Genomic DNA, 10534 nt, shown 5'->3' with positions numbered 1-10534 from the left:
GGATGAGTGAGGTTGGTCACTCTCGTCTTAGATGTCGAGACTATCTGCCTAGCCCCGGACTCCTACGCTCCTCATGGGGCAATGTAGGATTGGATGATGGATGGATGGATGTATACATTTGTATACATGTGTATATGTGTTTATATAGAGTATATGTATGCATTTATATATATATTTATATATATATATATATATATATATATATATATATATATATATGTGTGTGTGTGTGTGTGTGTGTGTGTGTGTGTGTGTGTAAATTGCATTCAAAGTTTCACTGTGAATAATGATCTTGATCTTCCATCGTTTCACGCCCCAATAGCAGTTGCTCTGCCCCCCCCCCCCCTGTGGTGGATAGGGTGTGTCTTGGTGTGCGGGCGGGTTCGCTTGGTGATTATGCAGGTTTGTATTCAGGTTGTAAGAAGAAGAAATCTCGGTTATAACGTCTTATAAAGTTTTGTGATGTTCACATCAAAAACTTTATTGGGGAACTTTCTCGATTCGATATTCCCCAGTTTGATCCTGACATTGATACTAATGTGAGCCAAATGGCAGATATTTTGTACAGGTGTGTTAGTGCCAGTCGGTGTGCTCAGGTGACTGTGCCAGAGGATGCCACAGTGAGCAGGTGGATGACAGGCATATGTGGAAAGCTATAGACTGGCGTGGGGAGTATAGAGATGATAGTGATGATTCTGACGGTAATAAAAAACCCACAGATGAGGATTTCAAAGCCTTTTCTGAGGAGGTATATAACCCACATGATGCTGAACCTATAGTACCTACTGAGTTTGATACAAATGTAACCATACCAGTTCTTGATGATGACATAGAATATGATGCGGTTGTGCGAGAAATACATAGATTAAAGCAAGATAAAGCGTGTGGGCCCGATGGGATAAACCAGGAATTATAAAGTTTTTACCAGACTGGTGGATACACTTTATATTAGCGTTGTTTAATGCAGTCTTTTCCTCTGCCTCTTATCCCACATCCTGGCAGTTGGCCCGTATGGTCACGATATTTAAGAACGGTAACAGATCATTGCCCAAGAATTACCGTGGTATAAATATTATAAATTGTCTGGCAAAGCTGTATGACATGGTGCTATCAACTCGGTTAAATATGTGGTTTGTTCCGTATCGGAAGCAGGCAGGGAGTCAGGAGGGCCGGGGCTGCATTGAACATGTTGTGGCACTTAGACTGCTAACTGATTTGGCCCACAGGAGAAAGCATAAGTTATTTGTTTGCTCTGTCGATTTTTCAATGGCATATGACCGGGTCCCTCGCGCCAAATTGTTTCACATGTTACGTGAGTTGGGGTGCGGGTCGTGAATGTTAGCGGCGCTGGTGGCGATATACGGGGTTACTTTGAGCATTATTGGGTCAGCCATTGTAACATCCAGGATTGGCGTCAGACAGGGGTTCCCAACATCTTGTTTACTGTTTATCATTTTTGTAAACAGCATGATTAAGTTGATAAAGTCCAATTGTGGGCCAGATGGTTTTTTTACAGTGGCTTCATCTCCTTGTCCTTATGGACGATACTGTTCTTCTCTTGACAACGCGACACAGGATGGAACATAAACTTACATTTCTGAATCGGTTCTGTGTAAATAATGGCATGGTTGTGAATAATATTAAGACCAAGTTCTTTGCAATCCAAGCGTCAGTGGGCGATCACGAGCCATTCTGCGTTGGTGAGATGGTCATGCAGTGGTGTGATAGATATATATGTGTATCTGGGCAGCCCGTTCACAAGAGACGGGACCCTGTTGTCTGCCATTACCGCCCACGCACAAGCAAAATTGTGCCACATTCTGAAATTTGTCATTTTTGGAAAAGAATATAGACATAACATTTTATGTTAAAAGGAAAATGTTTGAAGCAGCCTTAATGTCAACCATCTTATATGGCTGTGAGTCCTGGTTCAATGGGAACTTGAGGCCAATGGAAAAATTGTATAATTGTGGTATTAAACAGCGCTGGGAGCTCGTATGACGGCGTGCACGGATGTTTGTTACGTGGAACTCGGGTGCCCGCCACTGAAATCTTTAGTACTAGCAAGGCAGAGGAAGCTTTTCCAACGACTGTGGGGGGAGAGGCGCGGTATGCCCGATGACCCGTGGGTGCACGCCGTCAGGCTGACCATGGTGGCTGACACACCAACAAGTAAACACATTAAGAGTTTAATTAATAATTCTGTTGATGATGTTAAAGTCGGCATTGAATCTTTAAAGTAATCAATTTCTAACTCTACATCTTCTAGAAGGCTAATTTATAATGTGTTGAACCCTACCTTAACAGTTCACGAGATCTATAAATGTCGTGGTAAAACTAATGAGGTACACAGAGTGGCATTTAGTCGGCTGCGGGTAATCAGTCACAATCTGGCAATTGAGAAGGGCCGTTGGAATCGGCGTGGACGGGGACGTCTCCCGGTAGCAGAGTGGCTCTGTCCATGTGGTGCTGTGCAAACAGAGTTGCATGTACTGGAGGTGTGTCCACTGACTCAACACATACGTACAAGATATAACTTTACTTCCTGGAGTCAAATCATTGGTGACAATGCTCAGTTTCCTATTGAGGAGATAGTGTATAAGGTCCTTTCCTGTTTTGGCTAGTGTGTACTATAATGTTAATCATAACCTATGTTATTTAAAGTGTATTTAATTCATTTTGTATGCTCTTATTCTAACCATGATATATCATTGGGATTTTTTTTTTTTTTCGTAAAAAAGGTGATTGGTCAAATTGTAGTTACGTTACTAATCAGAAGTGTAATGATTTCCATCTTTCATAAAGGCTATATACAGTAGATGCACTGATCAACCCTTTAATACTTCGCTTGTTTTGTGGACCATAATTGTTTGCTAATATCTGATGTGCTGTTTATCATGTTAAGGTTTATTGTTGTTTGAAATCCTGTATGTGTAACTGGATATTTCATTTCATTCATTCATTGCCAGACGCCATGTATCCCAAACGGGGTGGGCAAGGGCTTAGAGTTAATTGTTTTACAGGGAGGGGCACTAATCCTCCACCATCCCCACTTGACACGTAGGGATGCCAACAGCATCTGGTGTTCCCAGGTGGCCACCCATCCAAGTACTAACCAGACCCAACGTTGCTTAACTTCGCTGATCGAACGGGAAGCGGTGTACTCAACGTGGTATGGCCGTTGGCCATATATGTATATGTATATATAATCCTGCCATTATTTAGTACTATTAATAAATCCTTTACTAGGCCTGTAATAATTCTGCATCCAGTTATTAATGGACATTCGTTTTTCTTTTCAGAACTAGCTTTTAAAGCTGGAGAATGTGCCCTGGAAGCCAAGTTAGGTGTAATTGTGTGTGTGTGTGTGTGTGTGTGTGTGTGTGTGTGTGTGTTAACAGACAAACTGACTTGTAGTTGTTTTCTATGACGTTGTTTTAGTAAATTGATTAGTAATCTGTGACGCTGTGTTAGTTTCTCCTTATTGTTGAGGGGAAAACCTCTGTATAAATCTTTACTGATCAGACCACACAATATACACTGGATCTTGACCACCCCCCGTCATCTCAGTCCATCCCACCCACTCTATTCCGCCCACCCTCCATTATTGTCACCCTTTACACCACCCATCTTCACCACCCACTCCCAGCATGTCCCACCCACTCCATTCCCCCACGATCCATTATTACCACTCTTTACACCGCTCACCATCACCATCCACTCCCTGCCGGTCCCACCCACTCCTTGTTGGTCCCACCCACTCCCTGTCGGTCCCACCCAATCCATTCCCTCCACCATCCATTATTACGTCCCTCTACACCTCCCACTGTTGCCACCCACTCCCTGCCGGTCCCACCCACTCCATTCCGCCCACCATCCGTTATTTACACCCTCAACACCGCCCATCTTAACCACCCACTCTACTCCGCCGACCTACCACTTTACCCTGCACAGTGGGCTGAGAGACAGAGGGAAAGGTATGGTTGGGAAGGAGAGGAAAGGAGGCGAAGGGAGGAAAGAAGAGAGAAAGAAGGGAGGGAGGGGAATGAAAAGTGGAGAGAAGGGGGCAGCTTTGTGTCGTTCTCACCAGTAACGTTGATTCTCTCTCTCTCTCTCTACAGTATATATATATATATATATATATATATATATATATATATATATATATATATATATATATATCTGTGTGTGTGTGTGTGTATTGTATATATATATCTATCTATCTGTCTATCTATCTATCTATTGCCAGACGCCTCAATCCCGTTTGGGGTGGCCACAAACATATCGCCTCCAAGTCGTCCTGTCCCCCGCCATTTCACTGCCCTGCTCCGAACTCACACCCCTCTCTCTCATATACCTCTCCACCCCATCCCACCATCTCATCCTCGGCCTCTCTCTCCCTATTCCCCCCTCCACCTCACTCACATACACTTTCTTCGTCAGTCTTTCACCCTCCATCCTCTCCACATGGCCAAACCATCTCAGTGTGTTCCTCATAACGCTTCCTATCACATCCACATCAACACCACAACGGTCCTTTATGTCCTCATTCGTCAGCCTGTCTCTCCATGTGACTCCACAGGCTCCTCTTAAATAACTCATTTCCACTGCTCTCACTCTTGACTTGTGCCCTTCCAACAACGTTCGAGCTTCACTTCCGTACGTTAGAGTTGGTATCACAATACTGTCATGTAGTAACTTTTTCACTTCCATGCTCACTTCCCTGTTTCTTATCACTGCTTTCAAAGAACCAGCAACCTTTCTTCCCTGCTGTACCCTTTCAAGCACTTCACCCTCCAAACCTCCATCCTTACTCATCACACTACCCAAGTATTTAAACGTACTCACATTTTCCAATTCCTCACCATCCAACCTTGCTGTACATTCACTGACTTCACCTCTCTCAAAGACCATCACTTTACTCTTCCCTACATTCACCTTTAGATTCCGTTTCTTACACACTTTCCCAAACTTATCCACAAAGCCTTGCAGCTCCCCTTCGTCTTCACTCAACAACACAGTATCATCTGCAAACAACAGTACAGGGAGTTTCCAAACACTATCCTCTCTCACCATGGCCACTCCAACATCCACTACCCTACCTTGTACCTCTTTTATTACCCCATCCATGTACAGATTGAACAACCATGGAGACATGACACATCCCTGTTTCAACCCAACTTTCAAAGAGAAAAATTCACTTAGTTCACCATCCACACACACTGCAGCCTTCGCACCATCGTACATACTCTTCACAGCATTCAACAACTTCCCATCTACTCCATATATTCTTAACACTTTCCACATTCCTTGTCTATCCACCCTGTCATATGCTTTCTCCAAATCCATGAAAGCCGCATACAACTTCGTTCCCTTCTCTAGAAACTTTCCCACTAAAGATCTAAGAATGAATATCTGATCTACACAACCTCTTCCCATCCTAAAGCCTCCTTGTTCTTCTCCAACTAATTTCTCTGTTCTTTCTCTAACTCTGTCAATAAGTATCCTACCATACACTTTTCCTATTATACTAAGAAGACAAATGCCCCTATGATTACCACACACTTCTTTTTCCCCTTTTTCCTTTGTACAAGGGAATAATTATACCTGACTTCCAATCCTCCGGGACTCTACCTTCCTCCCAGGCCAATCTGCACATCTTCCACATCCATTCTACTACTAGCTCTCCCCCATGCTTCAGCATTTCACCACACACTCCATCAATTCCTGGGGCTTTCCCCAATTTAACTTTCTTCATTGCTCACACAACTTCTATTCTACTGATTTCTTCCTGTCTTCTCACCTCCCTCCTTCTCCCAGCCATTCCCCAGCCACTTATACTCGCACTACTTCCATCCTCTAAGTTCAACAATTCCTTAAAGTGTTCTCTCCATCTGCTCACTTTTTCTCCCTTCTCCACTAGTAATCTACCATTTTTATCTTTCACTCCCCTGCTAACTTCACTTCCACCCTGTCTTACTTTTTTCACCTCTTTCCAGAACATTTTCTTACAGTCCCTCCACTTTACACTCAAATTCCTTCCAAATTTCTCATCCACTCTCTTCTTACTCTCTCTTACTAATCTTTTCACCTCTGTCTTTCTTTCTACGTATAAGTCTCTCTTCCGCCTCTCAACTTCTTCCACGCCCCTATTTCTCATCCATTTCATTGTATGCTTTCTTCTTTTGTGCCACAGCCTGTTTCACCTCTTCAGTCCACTATGCTGTTCCTTGCACCCCCCTCCATCTTCTCTTCCTTCCACACACCACATGAAATGCTGCATATATATATATATATATATATATATATATATATATATATATATATATATATATATGTATATACCGTATATATTTTATTGAAACACTGCACTGAAAAGATTATAGGTCGTAGCCTAGACGAGACACGAGTTGAAAATAGCTAACCCAGAGCTTTACTAGTTATGTTTGTGAAGGTTTGAGAGTACCTGCTAACTCTTGCATTAATCAGCCGTACCGAGAGGGAATAAGAGTATGTGTAGAATAATCGAGGGAGACAGTTATGAGTCACAATAACAGTTATAGTACTTCCTATCACTTTTTAATACTCTACAAAACTTTTCATTATACAGTATATCATATGACAGGTGGACCCACCATCCACTAAATCGATATACTGTACTGTTACCATTGGGTGACGCTACTCAGAGTGACAAGTTAGATGGTTCACTGTAGCCCAAGAAACCATTTAACCCCGACACTGCGGGCTTGTTTACCAATGTTTTGCTTGTCCCGCAGGGTTATTCGGGCTCCGACAGACTCTCAAAAAATATTTGCCAAAAATCAGTTATTAGTCCTAGATTAATAAAATTACATATGGTTATGGCACATACCTTCAGCTTTCTCCTGGAGTGTTTGTTGAGCCTTCGTCGGTTACCGTAGGACTTGTGGAGACCTCTGAAGTAGGGTAACGAAGTCTCCACTTTACACTTCCCAACAACCAGTAATATGATTACCACAGCCAGATTCAAACACTATAAACACTATTCTATAAATTCCAAGTAGTTTGGGATCCATACCCCAAAAAAAAAAACACTGTGAAAGCAATGGAAATTACGAGCGTGTCTGATCGTCGCACTTGCGCTAGTTCGCTCTTGGTAGTCTGTCATTTATTATTCATAAAACCCCTCACACTTTATATTTCTATTACTATATCACACTTATATATATCTGGAGTCTTTCTCCATAAGTTTCCTTCAGTCGTATTAGTTTATTGTCACTGAAGTCATTCAATTTTTCATTCAGTAAAATACGTAGAGAGCCACGGATTCACTTTAACTGTTATAACAAATTATTTGTACTCGTATTCTTATATGACTAATTGCTTACATTACTATTTACGTTTTCTATTCTATTTTCAATATTTACCCTTCTATTTTACTTACACTATGTTATTCACTGTCACTTTCAGTAAGATAAAACTATAATACACTGTTCAGTCATATGTACTGAACATCCATTGCTTTCACCTGCTATTTACACATTACTTACACATTATTTCCAAATCATTCTGCTTCCACACTTGCACTGTTAGAACTGCTTCTGGCTGTGGTAATCGAAGAAGCAGGTAACACAGAGGGGAACCTGGCACTCAGCGCACTGCCAAGAGGTGCGTTTGTACTCAGGTGTACGGCGGGTGGTATGCGCACATACCTGACACCTGCGAATCGCAGCCTTCCTTTTCCCTGTGGCAGGCATAAGCTCAAGTCTGTGCCGATCCATATACGCCCTCTGCTCAAGTCGGTCGGGAAGTGTTACTGGATGGCGCCTTGGAGTTGCTGCTGTCACCCTACCATATCTTCCCAGCAGCTGCTGGACACAAGTCCTGGCGAACAACCTCAAGGAGAAGGACTTGGGTGGCTTGACCTTCATCTTGTACAGGATGAAGGCATTCAGCATCGTCACATCTATCAGATGCAGAAAAACTTTCCTGTACCACCTAGTATTCTTCCTGAGGCAGTCGATCTCACCAGTCATCATGTCGGACTTGTCCACCAGCCGCTTGTTGATATTATAGTCCAACACAGCATCAGGTTTCATCACAGGTTCGCCTGTCCTACGGTCGACCTTCCCACTGTCTCTCATCTCCCCCTTATGTACGGTGGTGAGCATGTGCACGACCCTCTTGTCATGCCACCGTATTGCCAGCATCTTCTCACACTTGCGTAGGTGCACGTCTCCTCGCTGCGAGGTTCCCATCTCTGGGAATTTGGGGAAGTGGGCACAATTACTTTTCACAGTGCCACAGGAGCCAATGCCGTGCTCAGAAAGGTATTTGGCAAGTTTCGGTGCTGTATAGTAGTTGTCTGTATACAGCACATGATTCCCACCAAAATACTTTTCTAGGAGCACTTTCACTACACAGCCTGAGAAGCCAAGGGGGTGTGTTTTATCCAGATAGACAGCGCTGGCTGATTATATGACGAAGTCAAGGATGTACCCCGTCTTACAGTCGCACAGTACAAAGAACTTAATTCCAAAGCGATGGCGTTTGCTTGGAATGTACTGAACAAACCGAAGACGTCCTCTGAACAAAACCAAGGATTCGTCAATGACAACCTTCTGAAAGGGGTGGAAGAATGAAATAAACTTATCCTTCATTCTGCTCAGAATCTCCCGGATCTTCCAGAGTGGGTCGGTTTGGGAAGGTACATCGTTGTCGGCAAAGTGCAGGTTTCCCATGATGTTCCGGAAGCGATCTCTGGCCATGTACTTATTGAAGGTGGGTGAGGGTAGTAAGGGGTCCATGGACCAGTATTCTTCCAACTCATGCTTCTTGGAGTGTGACATGAGAAGCATGAGGGCAAAGAACACATACAGCTCCTGCACTCCCAGCATGGACCACTGTTGCATCTTGGCTGCACCTGTACCACTTGCAGCACGTTGTGATTCATACCTGTTGGTCTCATCACATATGTGCTGCATGACTTCGTCATCTAGGAAGGCCAAAAGGTAGTCGACACACTCAGCATTTTCGTCCATAGTGAAGGCAGGCTGAACTCCTGAGGAGCTCTCATCAAAAACTAAATTTTCTGGCACAAAATCTGACCCGCCCACGCAAAGGAGTCCAGGATTCCCTGTCGTGGTGGTGTAGGGCGGGTGGTGATGGTGGTGGTGGAGGTTGGCTGTGAGGCAGATTTATCTCGGTCAAGGTCACTCGCACTGACCCTCGGTTGCCGTACAGCACTAGCAGCCCTTACCCTACTAGCTACACTACTTTTCACTCTCCTTGATTTACCTCTACCTCTGCGGCCTGCCTTCACTGTTGATGCTGGTGGTGACTCCGACGACGAAGACTCCGGAGATAACTCAGCCAACGATGATGAAGAAATGAGTGAAGTGGGGCTTGGGGAACGGGGAGGTGAATGCACTCGTGACTCATGGCGGGCTGGGTCACATGGGGGCATTGTTCTGGGGCTAACACGCCGCCTTTTCACTCCCTTCCCATATTCCTGTCCTTGCTGCACTAAAGGCTCCTTTCCCTTGGAGCTAGACACTGATTCACACACTGTAGCACTCGTTGTTGCTGTTTCTGGCACGATAACCTCACCCGGCTCATCATAAGATTCACCCGAATCGTCATAGTCACTGTCCATCATAATCATGGACAATTCTGCCAGTTCACGTGCCACTGCAGAGTCACTAAGGCCTTTCCTGCTTGCCTCACTACTTTTCTTAGGAGTAGAGGTCACGGGGCCCTTTGCAATGGGCGCAGAAGTGGCAGGAATGGCGAGGCGCGAGTGCGACATCGTTTCTCTACAGCGGAGGACAAGGAACTAAATGCCGCGGCTTATCTGAGAAGGGAAGGGTTGACAATGACACTTTAGGCTGACTGCTGCTAACTTACATGCTAATTTTTTATAGGTAGAAAATCTCGGCAATACATAAAGAAATAGGTAGTTCCAGGTGAATGTAAATGTCAATTAGGATTCTCCCTTCCTTTCTGATATATATTTTTATAACAGACATCGATTACAAAGCATAATTCAAAGGGTAATGTAGCGAATGAATGCACGTGAGGTTTTGTCAGGTGATAATTAGCAATTTCTGGTGTATAACACTATCACTTACCTGTTTGTTTGTTTTTTTGGTATATATTTTGTATAAGTATAGGGCATAGGGCTTATTTCAATGGATGAAATCTGTGGAAAAATCCGGGGGAAATTTGCGTAGCGCAGCGCGGCGTGGGAGGTGAGAGGACAGGGTAACGGAGGGCAGGTAGGGAGGGGAGTCACGAAGGGGGTAAAATCGCTAAATTGTCAACAGTGGATGGGAGTACAGATGAGATTTGGAGTGCTGACTAGTGTTGGACATTGGCAGTACTGATAGATGATACAAGCCACCACTTGAGAGCCCGGGATAATTCAAAATAACACAGAATCACAAAAGTGACGCCCCGCGGTATGATCCATTGTGGCCAAGTGTCACGAAAGTGACGCCCTGCGGTTAAGGAGTTAATACGCTGGAGGGTAACCACATAACCAAATTACACGTGG

General features: G+C 44.0%; 1 non-coding gene across 1 annotated transcript; it reads right to left on the bottom strand.

Annotated features, from left to right (window-relative positions):
* Window positions 1–3067: 3067 nt before the first annotated feature.
* On the bottom strand, window positions 3068–3186 carry LOC145405471 (5S ribosomal RNA). Its single transcript, XR_013898376.1, has one exon. It is a non-coding gene; the product is annotated as a 5S ribosomal RNA (ribosomal RNA).
* Window positions 3187–10534: the final 7348 nt, after the last annotated feature.

Source organism: Coenobita brevimanus, chromosome 7 (genome assembly GCF_032717465.1).
Source record: "Coenobita brevimanus isolate Jiangsu-jjx chromosome 7, ASM3271746v2, whole genome shotgun sequence".
Classification (NCBI taxonomy): domain Eukaryota; kingdom Metazoa; phylum Arthropoda; class Malacostraca; order Decapoda; family Coenobitidae; genus Coenobita; species Coenobita brevimanus.
The sequence above is the reverse complement of the archived record's forward strand: the minus strand, read 5'-3'. Positions and strand labels throughout refer to the sequence as shown.